Genomic DNA, 20,876 nt, shown 5'->3' with positions numbered 1-20,876 from the left:
TTTGCCAGAGAACACCAAGATTGGCAAATTTGCCACTTTCGCCCTGTGCTCTTCACAGATGAAAGCAGGTTCACACTGAGCATGTGACAGACGTGACAGAGTCTGGAGACGCGGTGGAGAACGTTCTGCTGCCTGCAACATCCTCCAGCATGACCGGTTTGGCGGTGGGTCAGTCATGGTGTGGGGTGGCATTTCTTTGGGGGGCCGCACAGCCCTCCATGTGCTCGCCAGAGGTAGTCAGACTGCCATTAGGTACCGAGATGAGATCCTCAGACCCCTTGTGAGACCATATGCTGGTGCGGTTGGCCCTGGGTTCCTCCTAATGCAAGACAATGCTAGACCTCATGTGGCTGGAGTGTGTCAGCAGTTCCTGCAAGAGGAAGGAATTGATGCTATGGACTGGCCCGCCCGTTCCCCAGACCTGAATCCAATTGAGCACATCTGGGACATCATGTCTCGATCAATCCACCAACGCCACGTTGCACTGTCCAGGAGTTGGCGGATGGTTTAGTCCAGGTCTGGGAGGAGATCCCTCAGGAGACCATCCGTCACCTCATCAGGAGCATGCCCAGGCGTTGTAGGGAGGTCATACAGGCACGTGGAGGACACACACACTACTGAGCCTCATTTTGACTTGTTTTAAGGACATTACATCAAGGTTGGATCAGCCTGTAGTGTGGTTTTCCACTTTAATTTTGAGTGTGACTACAAATCCAGACCTCCATGGGTTGATAAATTTGATTTCCATTGATAATTTTTGTGTGATTTTCAACTATGTAAAGAAAAAAGTATTTAATGAGAATATTTCATTCATTCAGATCTAGGATGTGTTATTTTAGTGTTCCCTTTATTTTTTTGAGCAGTGTATTATGACAGACCAGCTAGATCTACTGTCTTTATTATATTACAACAGACCAGCTGTATCTACTGTCTCCATTTCACTTTGGCCATTGTTGTGGGCCTGCCCTTCCCCCAACAGCCTCAAATAGGCTATTTCATTTCACAAATATTTTTTTATATTATTAATTTCAAACAACGGCATTGGCATGAGAAAAACTTACCAGTCCAAAATGATGTTCTCTCCGTTCAAAAAATATTCCTCCATTTGGGAATCGCTAAATGAATCGTCCTCCAACAATCTCTGTCTCATTTTCCCGGTCAATTTCTTCTAAAATGGTGTGTACATCTGTATATCTAGACTTAGATTTAGCTTTCCCTGACTTAGTCGCCATACTGATTGATATATAAACAGCTGAAGACGCGCTTCAAAACAACGCTGTGCGTAACATGCGTGGCTCCTTCCGGTATGATACTTCAATGTCGAATGACCCTCTTTACGCCGGAGTTGACTACATGGGTTGGTCTTCCAACACATAAACATTACATATTGCCGTTTACCTCAGCTCATTGGCTATCTACCCAGCAAGATTTCAAGACGATCAGTGGTCATTGGGTTAAAATACAGTCAATCAACGAAACAGCGGTCATATCATTGGTGCACAATGATGTAATTACTTGTTGTCTTCAAATCGGATTCTTTCAGTCAATACGTCCCGCGAAATGAGCCATCAAGTTTGGTTGTGTTACAAACAAACCAGTTGATTGCAATGAAACCAAACATGACTGGAAAAGTCACGTTTTGTGTGTGTATTTACATCGAATGTGTCGTTGAAAATGGAATGAGATGGAATTCACGACACAAGCGGTTCACATTATGTTTCGTGTTAGGCTATAAAAATGGATTTTATCAAACAAAAGACCATTCATTGTGTAACAATGAGCATTGGGATTGCAAACAGGGGAAGATCGTCAAAGGTAAACTATTTATTTTATTGCAGTTTGTGATTTTGTTAAGCCTGTGCTGGTTGAAATAGTTGTTTTTTATGGGGCTCTATCCTCAGATAATCGCATCGTCTTCTTTCGAAGTAAATCCTTTTTTAAATCTGACAACGCAGTTGGATTAGCAAGATTCTAGGCTTTCGACCCATGTATTTTCATGAATGTTTAATATGACTATTTATGTAGCGATCACCGTATGTTGTCGAATTTAATCCCGCTAACGGGTTCGGTGCGCAGAGGTTAACTTCCTGACTGATGTCTTGAGATGTTGCTTCAATATATTCACATAATTTTCTTTCCTCATGATGCCATCTATTTTGTGAAGTGCACCAGTCCCTCCTGCAGCAAAGCACCTCCACAACTGGATGCTGCCCCTCCCGTGCTTCACTGTTGGGATGGTGTTCTTCGGCTTTTTCCTCCAAACATAACAATGGTTCATTATGGCCAAACAGTTCAAACCGTAGTCTGGCTTTTTAATGGCGGTTTTGGAGCAATGGCTTCTTCCTTGCTGAGCGGCCTTTCAGGTTATGCCGATATAGGACTTGTTTTACTGTGGATATAGATACCTTTGTACCTGTTTTCTCCAGCATCTTCACAAGGTCCGCTGTTGTTCTGGGATTGATTTGCACTTTTCACACCAAAGTACATTAATCTCTAGGAGACAGAATGCATCTCCTTCTTGAGCGGTATGAAAGCTGCATGGTCCCATGGTGTTTATACTTGAATACTATTGTTTGTACAAATGAACGTGGTACCTTCAGGCGTTTGGAAATTGCTCCCAAGGATGAACCAGACTTGTGGAGGTCTACAATTTTCTTTATGATTTATTTTGATTTTCCCATGATGTCAAGCAAAGAGGCACTGAGTTTGAAGGTAGGCCTTGAAATACATTCACAGGTACACCTACAACTGACTCAAATTATGTAAATTAGCCTATCAGAAGCTTCTAAAGCCATCACATAATTTTCTGGAATTTTCCAAGCTGTTAAAAGGAACAGTTAACTTTGTGTTGTCACGCCCTGGCCGTAGAGAGGTTTTTATTCTAATGATATAATAGTTGTCATTTTCCTTTTGGGTTTTGTGGGGTGTTGTTTTCTGTTTAGTGTCTGACGGAACTGACGGAACTGTTCGCTTTAGCTTTTGGATTTGTTATTTTTGTTTGAGTGTTTCTTGTAAATAAATATCATGAACACTTTCCACGCTGCGCTTTGGTCCACTCTTCCTTCCACGACAACGAGCGTTACACATGTATGTAAACTTCTAACCCACTGGAATTGTGATACAGTGAAATAATCTGTCTGTAAACAATTGTTGGAAAAATTACTTGTGTCATGCACAAAGTAGATGCCCTAACCGACTTGCCAAAACTATAGTTTGTTCACAATAAATATGTGGAGTGGTTGAAAAATGAGTTTTAATGACGCCAACCTAAGTTTAACTGCCGACTACAACTGTAATATGTATGTATATATATATATATAAATGATTAACAAATATATATAAATGATTAACAAATATCAACAAAAAAAAGAGGAATAGTCACATGCAAACAAGCATACATAAAAGCTATTTACATTGCCAGGAATCCAAAACAAACAAATCATATTCATTAATAATACAAGTTTCAATTGGCTTTTTGTTTTTCCTTTTAGTTATAGTGCCATATTGTTTAAATGAATTTACAAAGTGAAATGTACCTAATATTATTAGCAGTTGAATAAAATATACTATATACTAAATATATCTTTATCAGTGTCAGAACATATGAAATAAATCATTATATCAAAACCATTAAATTGTACAACCAGTCCTGTTTTCTTTGTAACAAAGTTCTGTATGATTTTTTAAAAATATATCTACTATAGGTAAAACAATGATAAAAAATGGTCTCCTCCATTTCATAGAAATCACAATTATAGTCAATATTCAGCTTGAATCTTTCCAAAACGTTTCACAGGATAAATTCTATATAACATTTTAAATGAAACTTCCTTTACCTTGTTACCACGAAAACATAATTGACCTTGTTGCCATGGAAACGTAACTTACCTTGTTACTGATACAATGTGTGTTAGCCATTGCCTATGCTTTCCCCAATTGTATATCACCATAGATATTCAACCCAAAACATCATGCTGGGGGAAGTGTAGCATCACAAATAGGGATGCATGATAGATCGGTGAACATATCGGAATCGGACAACATTAGCTAAAAATGCCAACATCGGTATTGGCCGATGTCTAGTTTAACGCCGATGTGCAAAGCAAAGCCTATGTCAAAGCTTACGTGCATACCTAATGTAGGTAGATGATGTTAGAAATTAGATATGTAGACGGGCGAGTCGGTCAAGGATCGATTCAGACAAGGTGGTAAATTGTATGACAAGCTACAGTTTATTCAGAGTGAAGGTATCTAGAACAGCGTAATTACGGCTCTCCCGCTGGTTCATACGGAACTGCAGACGAAGAAGAGACCGATACAATCAGTACACCACTTATATATAGAACAGAAAGTAGGTTGATTCTGGAAGATCGGATCTTTGGATTGGTTCAGCTGGGGTGTAGTCTGTAGTCTTCCGCCATTGGCTCAGTTGTCTGTCCGTCATCGTAGAATCCTCTTCGGGCATACAATGTTCAGCTACAACGGAGATTATGTGTGTGCGCGCTGGTTTTGGCAATTAGTGTAATGCGGGAGCTATCCTGTAGAGGACCCCACAGGCTCTACTTTGAGTTGTAGCCCTTTATTAACAATAGTTTGGTCACCTGCATAAGAAATAGTATTTCTCTACAAAACCCTCTCTTCACGTCTCACCAGAGACGTGACACAACCTAACTGGATCCAGACACAAAGAGAAACTTCTCCCAAGGGGACTATGAAATAAGGCACGGTATTAAACAGAAATAGATATATGTGTATTACATCATGTTCTCCATTCAATCCCACTATGTACTAAGTTGGCTACCAGCCACCTAGGAACTTACAACCCTCATTTAACAGAGCGGAGAACAACAGCTCAAAATAAAAGTAAAATGCTTGTCTACATAAGCCAACTTTTTTCCCGCAGGAAAAAGTTGTGATTCCCTCTCTTCACATCTCCAAAGAGATGTGACTTAAACTAGGCAAGTCAGGCGGAATGATCCACTTGCATAACACATACATACATCCCCATAAGGCAACAGCAGATATAATGTAAACCTAAATAGGCACTCTCCTCATCCTCATCCTCTCCTCATCCTCGAATTCAAGTAGGTCTTTATCCAGCAGAGGAAACATCTGGGAAGGGGAGGAAGGGTCAATGGCTCTAGAGATAACCCTAGTGGTAAGGGAACGGATGCATGGAATGCAACAGCATCCACAGAGAACTAAAATGGCAGCGAACACCGAAATGGATACCAAAATGGAGGACACCAGGGTTTTATATTTACCAAACGCACTCATCCAGGAGTCCCACATCGAGGTATCCATCCCAGAATGAGATTTCATTTTACCATTAAGCGTCCGCAGACCTTCCAGAGCTACGGTCAAGCTACCATCGGAGGCTGTGTTATTAGGGATGAAAGTACAACACTGGTCACCAAACATAGAGCAAACTCCACCCTTCTCCGCCAGTAGCATATCCACTGCAATGCGATTCTGGAATGTCATAAGAGAAGTTGCAGCCAGGCTCTCATGCTCCATACCGTTATCACGCACCTGGCTCCTGTTATCTAACAAAAGACCGCTTGTTCTCGCAACCCCACGCTCTGAATGTGCCCTCCCTTCTGTATTTTTTCCAGCATGAGAAAGTCCCCTGGCCCTGACACTTTTAACAATGTTTCAAGTCAGCTATGTTGCATAACACTTGCATACATCAACACAAGCCAACAGCAGATAATATTCAATCATATATATGGTAATGGCTATAATGTAAAACACAGGATCCAATAATCCCTCTTTTTCACACCCCCAAGGGTGTGAACAAAAATTCAGCAATGAATCATATAACAGTAACAGAGTTTAAAATACCTTCATGTCAAAAGAGAACAGCTCATTCAAAAACAGAACAAAAGAAAATGGTGTGAAATTTAAGTCCCCCTTTTGACACCCACAAGGATGTCACTTAGCAAAAACAGGATAACACTTTATTGTTTATTGTCATGTAAGATACAGGATAAAACTTTGGTCATGGAAAACAGAGTAAAGCAAAGCAAAGCATTATTATAAACCATCTGGTCCTCTCAGCTACTCCTATCCTGCACCAGTTGGGCTTCATGCCACCCAGGGACTCGAAACCTTCACAACAGGGAGAACAAACATACTGGAAAGAAAACCCATCATAAAGATGTATAACAAGGAACTGTGGTGGTGTAAGATTTATTCCACTACCTCACCCACAGCATACCATGGGTCATCCTCAGTCAGTCTCATCCTCCCCTGAAAGCATGCTTCAGTATCAGCATCTCCAACTGGAGCATCAAGCAAAGGCATCATCATGCCTGAAGCCTTCACCACATCTGTAACAGACTTCTTGAAACACGGTATGATGCAAGCAGCACACCACATCAATAACAAAAATACAAAAATTAGGGTCAGAAATCCAGTAACCACCATTCTAGTGAACAGGCCAGACTCCTCCACCCCCGTCATGGTCCTCATCTCAGCAGATAGTGCATCAAGTGCATCAAGCCCACTAAGGGCCTTAGATATACTACCATCTGGACTGGTGTTATTAGGAATATACGTGCAACATTGTTCACCGAACATCTTGCATACGCCCCCCTGACTGGCAAGAAGCATATCCAAAGCAAGTCTATTCTGTCTGGCAACCCTAGATGTGGCCTCAAACTGTTCAGACATACCAGTGAGTGCATCACGGGGGTAATTAACAAAACGCTGTTGATCATAGTAGATGTAATGAATCCATGCAGTCTGTCTTGCATCCACTATGGCTGGACCTATAATCCATCATTCCTGCCCAAGGCCTGAAGCTCATGAGGAACCCCCACCGGCACTCCCAACAGGTTAGTGTGTATGTCAACTACATCCTCTGTCCATGGAGCACTACTTCTATGTCTCCCATGGGATGGAATGTTTTCAGGTCCCCTGGATACAGAACCCAACAGCTGTTCAGCAGTAACATCAACAATGGTCAGTGGAATTATCAAACTGGTCAGAGCACACGTACCTTGCCAGTCTCCTCTAAGAATGGGTCTCAGCACTCTTTTGGGTCCACAGATCCACCACACATCAGCCAGACCACTAGTTTGGTTTAGGCCTGTAACTGGCCAAGTGGAATTAATGGTTATGTTACTACTGCAATCAGCTTCAGGCAATCTCCCATAATCAATGCCATTACCTGTACCCGTGATGCAACTGTAATTACCCCCATATGCCTCAACACCCCAAGGGGCCCGATGAGGAGGTACTGTAGGAAACACAAGGCTCAAAGAGGAACAGAGAGTTGAATTGGCCTCAACCAGGTAAAAACCTCTCAGAATACACAACCACCCCTCTCCTTCTCCTATAGCAAATGGATGTGTAGCCAGAACAGGTCTATCATGACCAATGTTTCATGTAACTCATGTAGTCCTTTCTTTTCAGGGTCTTAACTGTATACCTCATATAAGAAAGCCACAAATTGTCCCTACCAATAACACCAGTCTCAGTGCCTAATTGATCAATAGCTGAATAGTCTCTAACATTAATTACCTGAATGGGATTTTTAACACAGTGGTGGCAGGTTCGGTCCAGGGGTGGTAGAGGAGTGTGTCTGGCCCTGGTTCATCTGGGACCTCTGGTTTTGGCAGCACCTTAATAGAAAACACCCATCGTGTCTGTCCCGGTCCTTTGTAGTCCGAGGGTGTAAGTGCCTGCATCAGAGAGCTTAATAGTTTTGATGGTTAGTAGGATTTCATCACCTTTACAAAGTTCAACAGTGCTCCCAGGTTTTCCCATATCATGGAAAACCTATCCACCTTTATGGGATCCCCTATGCTATAAGGATACCCTCTCTTCCAATCCCAGAACTGTCCCAAGTCGGTTATCCTGTAATCCCCATACGGACACCCTCCCAATTTAATATAATTTCATTTATAATTTTCGTCCACTTGTTCTGTAGACATACATTCAGCACTCCACGGGTCAGAACCTGGAATCCGCTGGTACATCACCATCTATTTCCATCGATTTCTCCAGAGTCCTGGAAATAAGGCCTCATACACAGGGAATTAGACAACAGCCCCATAAATCTAAAACAGTCACACAGGTGAATGTAGCCCATAATACAGTGATCATAATATTTTCCCCATTTTCTGAACATACTATCAAACCCAATTAATCAGAGAAGTATCCACCCCAGTGATTTCTGTCAACCCGTGAGCCAGGGTGGTCAAACCAGCTGAGGCTTCGGGCACTGATTCATCCGGAGCTGTGTTATTTGGGATGTCACCCACGATAAGACAGCTCAGACAAACAGCTTCCATGTGAAGCCCCACCCTTTCCCCGAGAACACATCACTTAGCAAGAGCCAGACACATCTTCACTTCTATGAACAAAAACAGGGGTGACAGGACAGGGAGGATTTTCTTCATTCGAGAGATGGCCCCCGGAATTCTGTTAATTCCAGTTCTCCTCTCGAACACTGTTTATTGTTCGATAGTGTCAGTGTGTCTTACCCTCCCACCGTGCGATATGAATCCGGGTAGCTCTTTCAGCTAGCTGTCACCAGGAGACCTTGGTATGGTCCCCCCAACAAGCCTCTGGGACTGGATTGAGTGACTTCACCTGCAGTTCACCTATAATGCATAAAATGCTGGACATACAGGCTTGGTTAACAAACAGTTTCTCATGTTTTATCTGATTCTATCTTTAACTTCTATGCCCATTTGTTAGCTACATTTTTTTAAATATTAGTTTCTTATCCAATAGGCCCCATCCTATCCTAGACCACAATTTACCACAATTTACCTATCCCCCTTTTGATACCTGGCTTTGCCCAGGTAACAACCTTACCTACTCTAAATAATGACTTAGGTAAGATTAGTATATTATCCTTCTGTTCTGACATTATCATGTAGGAGCGCCCCTTTAATTTTCCACATGTCCAATTCTCCCTTTTGTCTCCACTCAGTGACTGTTATCTACACACTCTGTTATCTTTGCTCGTCCTGGCTCCCTTCTAAAACTTCTCCTCTCTGCTCTCCAACCGTCAAGGTCTCTGCAGTGCGGGGGAGGGCTCATCTGTCTGCCTTTTCCCATGTTTCCACATTTTAACTAAATGTCTCACTGTTTGGCTTTATCTAAACTCATGGATTTTTATTTTTAGAAAAACATGTCTATGGTGGCAATTTCTAAAGTCTTTATATAGGTTAAGTAAACTCCACTATAATTAAGTTACCTTAAAAAAAAAAATTCTAAAAACTTTTAAATTATTTTTTAAATTTTGATCGTTTAAACAGTATTACCCATGACCACAAATGTATTATTCAAATGGCACCCCCTTGTGGCTGATCAGACCACCCGAGAGAGCCATGAAATCCGGTCACAAGTTACACCATCCCCCTATATTCGTGTTCCATACCATAGACATATTAAAGAACCCTTTATCCTTAAAATAAAATAAAAATCACTTGTGTAATTAAAACTCATAAAATAAAAAACTCATAAAGGTTCCATATGTGAGCGTGCCTCTTTAAAATATCATGTCTCTGGGAACATGGAAATCCCCTTAACCCAAACATTTACTACAAAAACAAAACCTAATAATTATGATAATCCCAACTCCAAACTCAAATAATTTGTCTCGATGTTTCATGTCTTATTCGTGTTTCTCCAAATTGTCTCCCCAAAATACTTCTTAAATACCCAGCCATTAGACAGACACACACAACTGTGATAAATGTGCACTGTCCCTTTAACATAAAAGCCTCAGCCTGCAATCCACCTTTCATTGTTCTCCATAATGAAAACAGATTCTAATGTTAGTATACCTTGACCTCCTGTTTAATTTCAATGATGTTATCTGAACAATCAAACCAAAATCAATACCCGGGAAGTACTTGTGTAAATGAATTAAAATAACTAAATAAATCTACCTTATTTCTCAGCATTTGGTTAGAGCACCACTCCCGTCTTACATCGACCACACCCTTCGCCCCGTACCTAGTGTACAGCTTATCTATTACTCAGTGGCTCAATTAATGTTTAACGTAAGTATGTTCAGATGTTGATTATGTAATTCTACAACATTAGTATAGTTCAAACCTCATAATATAAATCCGCAAAAAGAATTTTGCGTTAATAGAGTTTAACACTTTTTCCAACAGTCATGCACCCCCCTCAATATTCTATGATATAACTCTCATCAGCAAGCCTGCGACTTTTTCAACATTCTCACCGGTTCCAGCTCCAACTGAAATACCTAATGTACCACACTCGCTTTGTCCCCGACCTCATTCATATCGATATTAGTCCCCGACTGAATATCAAGCGTGTTTCATGCACAGGATTTGATTCTCACAAATCTTCATTTACGCCAGTAAGCAGACCAGTGGGAGACGCAATGGCCCCGCCTTCTGTTCATTCTCTGTTTGGTCTCTTGGTTCTTAAATACATGGCTTTTATTTCTTTCAACTTCTTTGTCTCTGGCCTCCTGCTACGTCCCTCTCAACTCACATTCCATTGTTTTCAGCTGGGCCCCTGTTGGCGGCCCCCCTCCTAGATAATCTGCTTGTGCCCATCTTAACTTCAATCCCTCCCATACTTTCTTTATAGGCATCCATCGTTCCTTTCCCCCTGATCTATATTCAATTTTTTGTTCTAGGAACTCATTAAACCTCAGCTTTGGAGTATTGGGGTTCGCCATTGTGAATTTGCTTTAAACGTAATTTAATTTAATTCAATCGGAATTTAATCGTAGTTTTAATCGAAATTCTCTCCTTCTATCTGAATATAGTTAGCATATACTTCGCCCGACGTTGATTAATACCCACGATGTATTCGAAGAGACACTATTGCTCGTACTCTGCCTTATCTCAGAGCTTCTCCTTCGTATATTCAGGTTGAGAAAAAACGCATGGGTTTGTATAGCATTATGGAGCGCACAACCAAGGGATCTATTCGACTATTTAGTCTCAATATTTAAATATTATATTCAGATATTATTTCAATTATACATCAGTCATTTCGTTCCTGATTATACATTTATACATGTACCTATTAACATAGGTACATACAATATAGAAGTTTCGGATTTATCCAATATCCCTTATTATAATTCTCTCTCTCTCCCTCTATCTAACCACCAACAATCTTAATGGAAACAATTACAACCACATTGCATTTTAACATAACATAAACAGTTACAAATAGACAAAACAAGACAAAACAACACGTTATATCTCTGATCCCTGAAAGCCGATCCTTATCAGTGAATTTATATCAGACTGTGCTGACCGGGTCACGGGTCCCAAAATTACAATTTGTCCCCTCGGCGCCAGATTTAATGAATAGTAATTAGCTATCCCCTACTGATCTCTATTCCTGATCCCTATCGAGCTGACCCCTATCAGAATTATTACACATGTCCGACCCCTATCGGTGAATCTCTATCAGACTGAGCCATACCGGGTCACGGGTCCCAAAATTACAATTTGTCCCCTCGGCGCCAGATTTAATGAATAGTAATTAGCTATCCCCTACTGATCTCTATTCCCGACCCCTATCGGAACTATCAAAGACAAAACAGTGATCACTCATCATTGAAAGCTAGCAGACTGTGCTGACCGGGTCACGGGTCCCAAAATTACAATTTGTCCCCTCGGCGCCAGATTTAATGAATAGTAATTAGCTATCCCCTACTGATCTCTATTCCCGACCCCTATCGGAACTATCAAAGACAAAACAGTGATCACTCATCATTGAAAGCTAGCAGACTGTGCTGACCGGGTCACGGGTCCCAAAATTACAATTTGTCCCCTCGGCGACAGATTTAATGAATAGTAATTAGCTATCCCCTTACTGATATCTCATCAATGATTTATATCACACCGGCCGTCGCCGGTTCGTTACTACATATGTTCACATACACTGTTATTTCGACTCGTCAGCAAATTATAAATTTACACAAGAATTCATACTTACTCGGAAAAACTGATCAAAATTTGGACAGACTATACGACAACATGCAAAGTTTGATTTAACAGGCTTTTGCTTACCTTATTTTTTATGGTGCACCTTGAAATCAGTTTTCCGAGTTGAGCAGAATTGTTGCCCTCCCCCGAAAGTCTTCACCCGTCTTTTATTTTTATTTTTTTTGAACCGTCCTTTCACCAACTCGCCCCCCCCCACACCCAAATCAACTCACTTCGACTGGATCGTTAGTAAACCATCCTCTGCTACCATTAGTAAACCATCCTCTGCTACCATTTCTGTTAGAAATTAGATATGTAGACGGGCGAGTCGGTCAAGGATCGATTCAGACAAGGTGGTAAATTGTATGACAAGCTACAGTTTATTCAGAGTGAAGATATCTAGAACAGCGTAATTACGGCTCTCCCGCTGGTTCGTACGGAACTGCAGACGAAGAAGAGACCGATACAATCAGTACACCACTTATATATAGAACAGAAAGTAGGTTGATTCTGGAAGATCGGATCTTTGGATTGGTTCAGCTGGGGTGTAGTCTGTAGTCTTCCGCCATTGGCTCAGTTGTCTGTCCGTCATCGTAGAATCCTCTTCGGGCATACAATGTTCAGCTACAACGGAGATTATGTGTGTGCGCGCTGGTTTTGGCAATTAGTGTAATGCGGGAGCTATCCTGTATAGGACCCAACAGGCTCTACTTTGAGTTGTAGCCCTTTATTAACAATAGTTTGGTCACCTGCATAAGAAATAGTATTTCTCTACAATGACGTAATGACACCACATTAAATTTGCGCTATACGTGCAAGACAGCATTCCTCAACTAGCCCACAATGTCTGCTGAGTGGATTGAGCAATCAACAAGTCGAGCAGTCATTTGAAAGAGTAACAAAACTTCAGCGAGACAACTCAAAAGGTGAAATCCATTAAATCCAAGATAATGGAATTAATTGCCCTTGACAATCAACCGATCTCTGTCGTGGGTGATATTGGCTTTCGCCGACTGGTCGAGCACCGGTACACACTACCAAGTGCTCTATTTTCAGATGTTGCCCTACCGGAGTTACACAGTAATAGTGTCACTGCTATTAACTTCATGACAAACATACTACGGAACGCTGTTTGGGTCGTTGAGTGTCAAAAAAGATACAGTAGCACTGTCAAAGCTGTACAAAAAAGTCTGCAAACAAGCAAACACCGACCATGAATGATGTGTTTACAATACCGCGTTGGTAATAAAGCATCATTTGTTCGAACCGCAACTTCTAGGGTAGTTAGCTTTAGCTTGGTACCTAGCTAGCACCAATACAACCAGCCTGAAAACAATGACCAGTAGAAACTGCAGTCATTTTCATTATTCTTAGCAATGATTTACGAATCCTTGTAAGTATTAGCAAGGTTGCCACATGTTGTTCGCCTATTGAAAATGAACTTCATTTCATGAAAATAAATAGCAGCCAGCTACTTAACCCTGTTGCCCAAAGCTAACGTTATAAGCAGCCAGCTAGCATCATCTGGCTAGTGAGGCTTGACCACACCGGATTGGGTTGTGAAGCTAGCCACAATAAGAATTAGGCACAATAGTGGAATATGCGGTTTGCCTTCAAAATGAAAGTATGGCAAGTCAGTTAAGAACAAATTCTTATTTACAATGACGGCCTACCTCGGCCAAACCCGGATGACGCTGGGCCAACTGTGCACTGCCCTATGGGACTTCCAATCACAGCCGGATGTGATACAGCCTGGATTCGAACCAGGGACTGTAGTGATGCCTCTTGCACTGAGATGCAGTGCCTTAGACAGCTGTGTCCATGTGTGTGTGTTAACTATTTAACTGTACTAGAATGCTTAAAAGGTCGCCAAGATTTTTAATATCGGTATAGTTTTTTTTGGCAAGGAAAATATCGGATATCTGTAACGATGTACGCTAAGTCGGGAAGCAAGTTCAGGGAGTGAATACGTTTAATAAATAAATGGATTTAAAAAAACACACAAAATGCACCGACATGAAACAGGAACAGATACAATGACGAATGGGGAAGGAACCTAAATGGAGTGACAATTATAGGGCAGGTAATCAAGGAGGTGATGGAGTCCAGGTGAGTGTCATAATGCGCAATTACACGTTACGATGGTGACAGGTGTGCGCCATAACGAGCAGACTGGTGACCTAGAGGCGGAGAGGGAACATACATGACAATATCGGTATTGACAAAAATATCAGTGCATCACTAATCACAAACAATATTCCTAATCTGTTTATTACTACATTTATCTTTGAGGATGTTAATATTGCCAATTAATATGTTTTAATGTAAACCTATGTTACTTACATCAACCACAGAGGAATAAAAAAAACATAAAAATACAACCCCCTTTGAAATCGCATCAAAAACAATTGCATATTCTTTCGGGGTTATTGGAATTCTTAACTTATCAAGAAATTCCCCATATGAGAGTTTATATCCATCATTCAGTAACTGACCAACCAAAATAATTGTATTCTCAAACCAGTTCCGAAAAAAAAGACACTTATTTTTTGTTGTTCCATATAAGTTATCTGTGAGGGGGGTAATTATGTTTATATGCTAACATCCAAGCTAAAAGTGCCTGCTTATGGAATTTGGCCAATTTTACTGGGATTTTATCATCAAAATTACACCGAAGCAGAAATTCTGAACCACCACCAGAGTCAAATAAATACTTAGGGAAGACATTCCAAATACTGTTCTGGTTCTTAACATACTTCAGAATCCAATTTATTTTACAAGTATTATTTAGAGTATTGAAATCTAAAACCTCAAGACCTCCTTGTTCTTGGGTATAACTGAGAATATATTTCCACAGATAGTGAGGCTTGTTCCTCCAAATAAAATGATAAAGAATCTTATCTAAGTCCTCTGCAATTTTAGGGGGTAAGTCAAGTGATAACGAGACATAAACTGATCTGGATAACCCTAAAGCTTCGGACAATAAAACCCGACCATATAATGAAATATCTCTCAGTAGGTTCAATTTCTTCTTTGTTTTCTCAATAATGGGGTTAAAGTTTAATTCACCCCTTTGTTTTTCATCCTTGCATATAACAATTCCAGGATAAGTTGCCTTATCTTTAATTGGGATACCATATACTTCCCGTAAAACACAGTCCTTGAGTGGAAATAAGACGGACTTAATGATATTAATTTTCAAACCTGAAATGAAGGAAAAGTCTTCAATACAGGAAACTGCTTTAGAAACCTCATTCCTGTCTCTCAAAAATATGGTAGTATCATCAGCCAGTTGACATAGTTTAAGTTCCTTGCCAAGTTCCAAAACACCTTGAAAATTCCCTTTCTTGATATGAAGAGCAGCAACTTGAGTAACCAATAAAACATGATTTTATTTACTAATTGGGCAGTCCTGCCTAATGCCACGCTCAATATAAAATCTTTGGGATGTCCCGTGAGCTAATTTCACAGAGCTAGTACAACCACTATATAAAGTATGGACTGCTTTAAAAATAAATAAATAAAGTTTAATTCACCAAACCCCAGAAAACGTATTGCTTTGAACATAAATTAGTCTTCTACAATGTCAAAAACCTTATAAAAATCAACAAACATATGAAGACTATCATCAAGGATGAGGTCATTATAGTCAATCATATCTAAGATCAACCTGATGTTATTACTAATGTGTCGACCTGCATAAAACCACATTGTTCTTCATCAATTATATGATGCAAGCCTTGTTTCAACCTCTTAGCAAATAAAAGGGCAAATAATTTTCCATCATTATTCAACAGGCTAATTGGCCTCCAGTTGTCTATATAAAGACTAACCTTATTAGGTTTGGGAATCAAAGTAATTACACCTTGCTTTATGGGAGCAGGTAACTCCCCTTTTTCTATTGATTCTTGGAACAGCAAGAATGAAAGCAATCAATTGACCATTGAATGTCTTATAGAAATTGCTTATTAAACCATCATTTCCAGGGGACCTATTGTCTTTAAGGCTTTTAATACAGTCTTTTATCTCAATTTCGGAAAACGCATTACAAAAATCCCTGAAATCATTATCTATCTTGTTAGGAATGTTTACTACATTGTCAAAGGAAAGGATCTGTATTGGAAGTTGACTGGGCTGATGTATACAGGTTCTGATAATACTGGGCAACATGCTGAGAGATTCCTTTTGGATTTTTATTGGGAGTATTATTGATCATTTATTTACATATGTAAGTAATTTCGCCCTTTTTTTCCTAAATTAAAGAAATACTTGTTATTTTTCTCTCCCTCTTCTATCCATTTTAGTCTTGATCTTACAAACGCTCTCCGGCCTTTTCCGGGTAGATAAAGTCTAACTGCATTTGAGGTGATGATAACTCCAGGGTGCCCTCTGGGGTGGCAGGGTAGCCTAGTGGTTAGAGAGTTGGACTAGTAACTGAAAGGTTGAAAGTTCAAATCCCTGAGCTGACAAGGTACAAATCTGTTGTTCTGCCCCTGAACAGGCAGTTAACCCACAGTTCCTAGGCTGTCATTAAAAATAAGAATTTGTTCTTAACTGACTTGCCTAGTTAAATAAAGGTTAAAGAAAAAACTCTTGAATAGTTTTTTTTTTTTTTTGTATAATCCATTATTCCCTTTATGATGTCATATTCTCTCGCTTGGCAAAAGCAATTTCTTTCCCCATTCAAATAGCCAAAAGCTTTATATCAAATGTCATTAGCTCCCAGTAACTTCCAAACGTATTCATAACACAGACACCATTCCAATATTTAAATCAACAATTCCTGCTACTTTGATCTTAAATACTTAGTTTTGTAGTAAAGTCTTATTCAATTTCCAGTAACCTTTAACTTTTTTTGTTGTCAAACCATGCATATTTATCTTTATTGAAATCCCTTTGTGGTCTGTTAAAATCGATGGTTCAATTGAGACTGTATCAACCTTGTCAGCCATATCTTCAGATATCAGCCAGAAATCAGTATGGGATTGTATAGATAAGTTTATGTTTACATGGAGTACCAAAGATTTATCTGGTTTCTTATGTCTACAAATATCTGGAACACCTAACCTTAGACATATATTCCTTATCTCACAAACATAATTGCTTTCCTTAGGAAGCCATCTATCTAGATTATCATGTACTACTGTATTAAAATCTTCACCCCATATTACTTTGGCCAATGGAAATTTAGACATAATTGTACTTATTTTCCTCTCAATGTCTCTAAATAACATACAGTTACTTGACATCTACCTATGGCATAATCCATCTCCCTGTATTATCTGCTTCATGACTCAGTACATTACTCTTAAAGTTGCCTTTTAAAATAGCGACACCTGCTGACAGATTGGTACCAAATGAACGCCATATATCATTGCCACTTCCAAAACGCAGTATCTGTGGAACAGGCATGAGTTTCTCGAATGAAGTAAAAGTCGCCACTCTTACCCTTACAATACAAAAATAAAGATTTCCTTTAAAAAAAATATTACGGATTCTCCTGACATTAATAGAAAAAAACTGAAATTGACATTTACTATCACAGTGACTATATGAAGAATATTAAACTTGTATGCATTCACATGAACCGGGGTCTCACAAAATGAAAAGTTCTTACTAGTTGCAAATAAAGAGTCCTTTGCCCACGCAGGTGGTAGACCTAAAGTATATATATTTTTATACCAAAAAATATACATTGCGCCATAGATTGGGAAAACGAATAACCACCAAGCTAACATTAAGTGCCAGTGCGAATTTCCCTGCCATAAAAAAACATATGTAAAAAGCTTGACTCACACAAATAATGCTCTTTCCTCAAGAAATACAAACTTTTACCAGTTGCAAATAAAAATCAGTCCTGTTCCACTTACTTGGTAAATCCAGTAGTCATCAAGCTAGGCGCCAGCGCGAATTTCCCTTCCATTAACAAAAGCCTTGGCTCCCACAATGTATGCCCCCCCCCCCCCCCCCCCCCCCCCTCCCCCCCCCCCCCCATCCTTGCTCCCTTAATCATCTGCCACAGATGATTTCGAGCTTCTTGGTCAAATGCTGTCAGGTCCTCCTTGAACCTCAGGTTGTTGTTCTTTAAATAGTAATTTTTCTTTGCACTTTTCCATGTCAGATCCCTCGCTGTCCTGGAGATGAATCTCATGATCACTGGTCGCGGTGGCTGGTTGTTTTCCCCATCTCTCAGCCTACCCAGGCGGTGCACTACATCTGGAGAACCTGCAACAACATTTCGCCCCTCCTCTGGGACTATTGCCCTGCAAATGTCCTTCATTTTTGCTTTGATGTTCTCGTCAGATTTTTCTGCGATTCCATAAATTCGAAGATTCCATCTCCGACTATACCGGTCATTCTCTTTTACCTTTGACTACATTTCAGTACGTTTCTTCTCCTGCTTTGCAACCTTAGTTCTCAATGTTGCGTTCTGCTGCTTCAGAGTATTTACTTCATCAGCATTGAAATCAATTTAGGTTATCGATGCTGATAGTGTTCTTTTACACCAAATCCATGATGTCATCTGCGCTCTTTGATTTTAGCCGTGAGGATGCCGACGATGTTGTCCTGTAGCTGGCTCAGTGATGGTTCACTTCTCAGCTTCTTTGGAAGTTGCTCCTTGGTTGGGGTATTCTGGTATGAATCACATTCACCCCCCGTTTTTACACTGCAAGCATATGCATGAGTTTCAGCAATGCCTCTTTTCTCCTTGGAAGTTTCCACATCCATTATCTCAGCAATAGCTTGGTTATGTCCTGATTCCATGCTACTAGCTATGAAGATGTTAGCTAGCTAATGTTAGCTAAACACGCTGAAACTTTTCGAAAGCTAGCTTGTTCGTTGGATATCGCCCCCCCCCCCCCCCCCCAAAAAAAAATTATTTCAATAGCTTGATTAATTACAAAATTATTCAAAATTGCTCATTGTATGGCTAGATATTTTTTTTGCAACTGCAGCCTAAAATGATACACTTTGTAAGTCCTCTCTCTTGTAAGTCCTCTCATGCCGCCATCGTGAGCGCCCCCTTTTAATCCAGTATTTTTATATACATTTATTTTTTATTAACAACAAATCAATACAGGAAGTACATGTGGGAACACAAGATGTAGCTTCCTCCAGTAACCACGAGCACAACCGTTCCTTGATTTTAACTGGCGGCTTTATTCTGTAGTTTTAGTCAGAATTATCACCTTCCGTGAGAACTATAAAGTAAATGAAAATACAGTTAAGCACACTCTTAAAACCTTCTTGTTTTACGAGTGATATATTAGCTTGATATAACTCTGAAGTGCTTACATACATAAACAGTTTAGCCGGAGCTATAACAGTATCAGATTAAACACATGAATAAAGGAAAAATACCTCATTGGCTGCTTATTACAGAAGCGAGGAAATCAAAACTTTACACGTATTATTCCTGGAATGAATTCACGCTTCATCCTTAATTATTATAACGTTACCATCCTAACATATACAGAAGATATATAAATAATATACAAAGGACAATATCACATTACGCAAGGAGCTTAAGGGACATACACTTAGAATTCTAACAGCTTTTTTGTTTGTAGAGTATTTAATTATCGTAAAAACTGTTCCGTTTCTTTTTGTAAGGTAAGAAAATGTGGTGTTATGTTTGTAAATTTACATTTCTGAATATAAAATTTGGCCAAAAGAATAATGAAATGAATGACATAAAACTGTTTCAGCTTATTTCTATCGCATGTAAAGAATCCAAGCAGTACATCTCTCCACAATAGGGTCAAATCTTCATAAATGTGTTCCATTATAAATCTACTGATGTCTTGCATGAATACAACGCCGAAAAAGAAAAGGTACAATTTGAGTTGATGTTTATTAATAATTTTAAAGGAAACATCGTTAAGTATGTGTGTGACAACATCCATTTTTTTCCCAACAGATATTATTGTAATGACCTGACTAGATCATAAAGGAACAATTGTCCAGACAGAGGCTTGAGTTTACGAATTAACGGTTTATTTTTATTTTTAAATGTAGCCCTTTTTTCTCCCCAATTTTGTGGTATCCAATTGGTAGTAGTTACAGTCTTGTCTCATCGCTGCAACTCCCGTACGGAGAAGTTCGAGAGCCATGCGTCCTCCGTAACAACCCAACCAAGCCGCGATGCTTCTTGACACAATGCACATCCAACCCGGAAGCCAGCTGCACCAATGTGTCGGAGGCAACACCGTACACCTGGCGACCTGGTCAGCGTGCACTGCGCCCGGCCTGCCACAGGAGTCGCTAGTGCGCAAGGAGACCCTCCCTAACCCCGGACGACGCTGGGCCAATTGTGCGCCGCCCCATGGGCCTTCCGGTCGCGGCCAGCTGCGACAGAGCCTGGGCTCGAACCCAGAATCTCTAGTGGCACAGCTAGCACTCTGACGCAGTGCCTTAGACCACTGTACCACCCTGGAGGCGATTGACGGTTTATTAACCCAACTTTACACAGGCTACTGTTTGGCCGTAGCCCACGCCAAATAAATGAACAATACCCCACTTACCAACCGTGACCTTCTCTTGTGAAGCCCAGACGTAAGTGAAAGAACAATGGCTAAACTTTGACCACAACACTTTTGTCACGAGTGAGAGCTCTTTCACCTCTTCCCATGGTGGCCTCACCTGGAGAGCAGAGTGGTCAGTCCTTACAGTAAAGGGCAGGCCACCCAGGTAGTACTTGAAGTGTTTGACGGAATCCACAACAGCCAAGAGCTCCCGCCGGGTGACACAGCTCATGTTTGTCAAATGTTTTGCTGAAGTACGCCACCACTCTCTCCTCTGGCCCCACCTGGGCCAGCACCCCACCCATGCCCACATTGCTCGGGTCTGTGTCCAGGATAAAGGGCAAGGTGAGGTCAGGGGGGGCGAGCACGGCGGCCTTGATCAGTGCACGTTTGAGGGTGTTGA

General features: G+C 40.4%; 1 long non-coding RNA gene across 1 annotated transcript; it reads right to left on the bottom strand.

Moving 5' to 3' along the window:
- Positions 1–13,811: 13,811 nt before the first annotated feature.
- On the bottom strand, positions 13,812–17,904 carry LOC116358324 (uncharacterized). Its single transcript, XR_004206221.1, has 2 exons — positions 17,819–17,904; positions 13,812–14,128 (listed from the first exon to the last, which is right to left on the bottom strand). It is a non-coding gene; the product is annotated as an uncharacterized LOC116358324 (long non-coding RNA).
- Positions 17,905–20,876: the final 2,972 nt, after the last annotated feature.

The sequence above is a fragment of the Oncorhynchus kisutch genome, linkage group LG29 (assembly GCF_002021735.2).
Source record: "Oncorhynchus kisutch isolate 150728-3 linkage group LG29, Okis_V2, whole genome shotgun sequence".
NCBI lineage: Eukaryota > Metazoa > Chordata > Actinopteri > Salmoniformes > Salmonidae > Oncorhynchus > Oncorhynchus kisutch.
The sequence above is the reverse complement of the archived record's forward strand: the minus strand, read 5'-3'. Positions and strand labels throughout refer to the sequence as shown.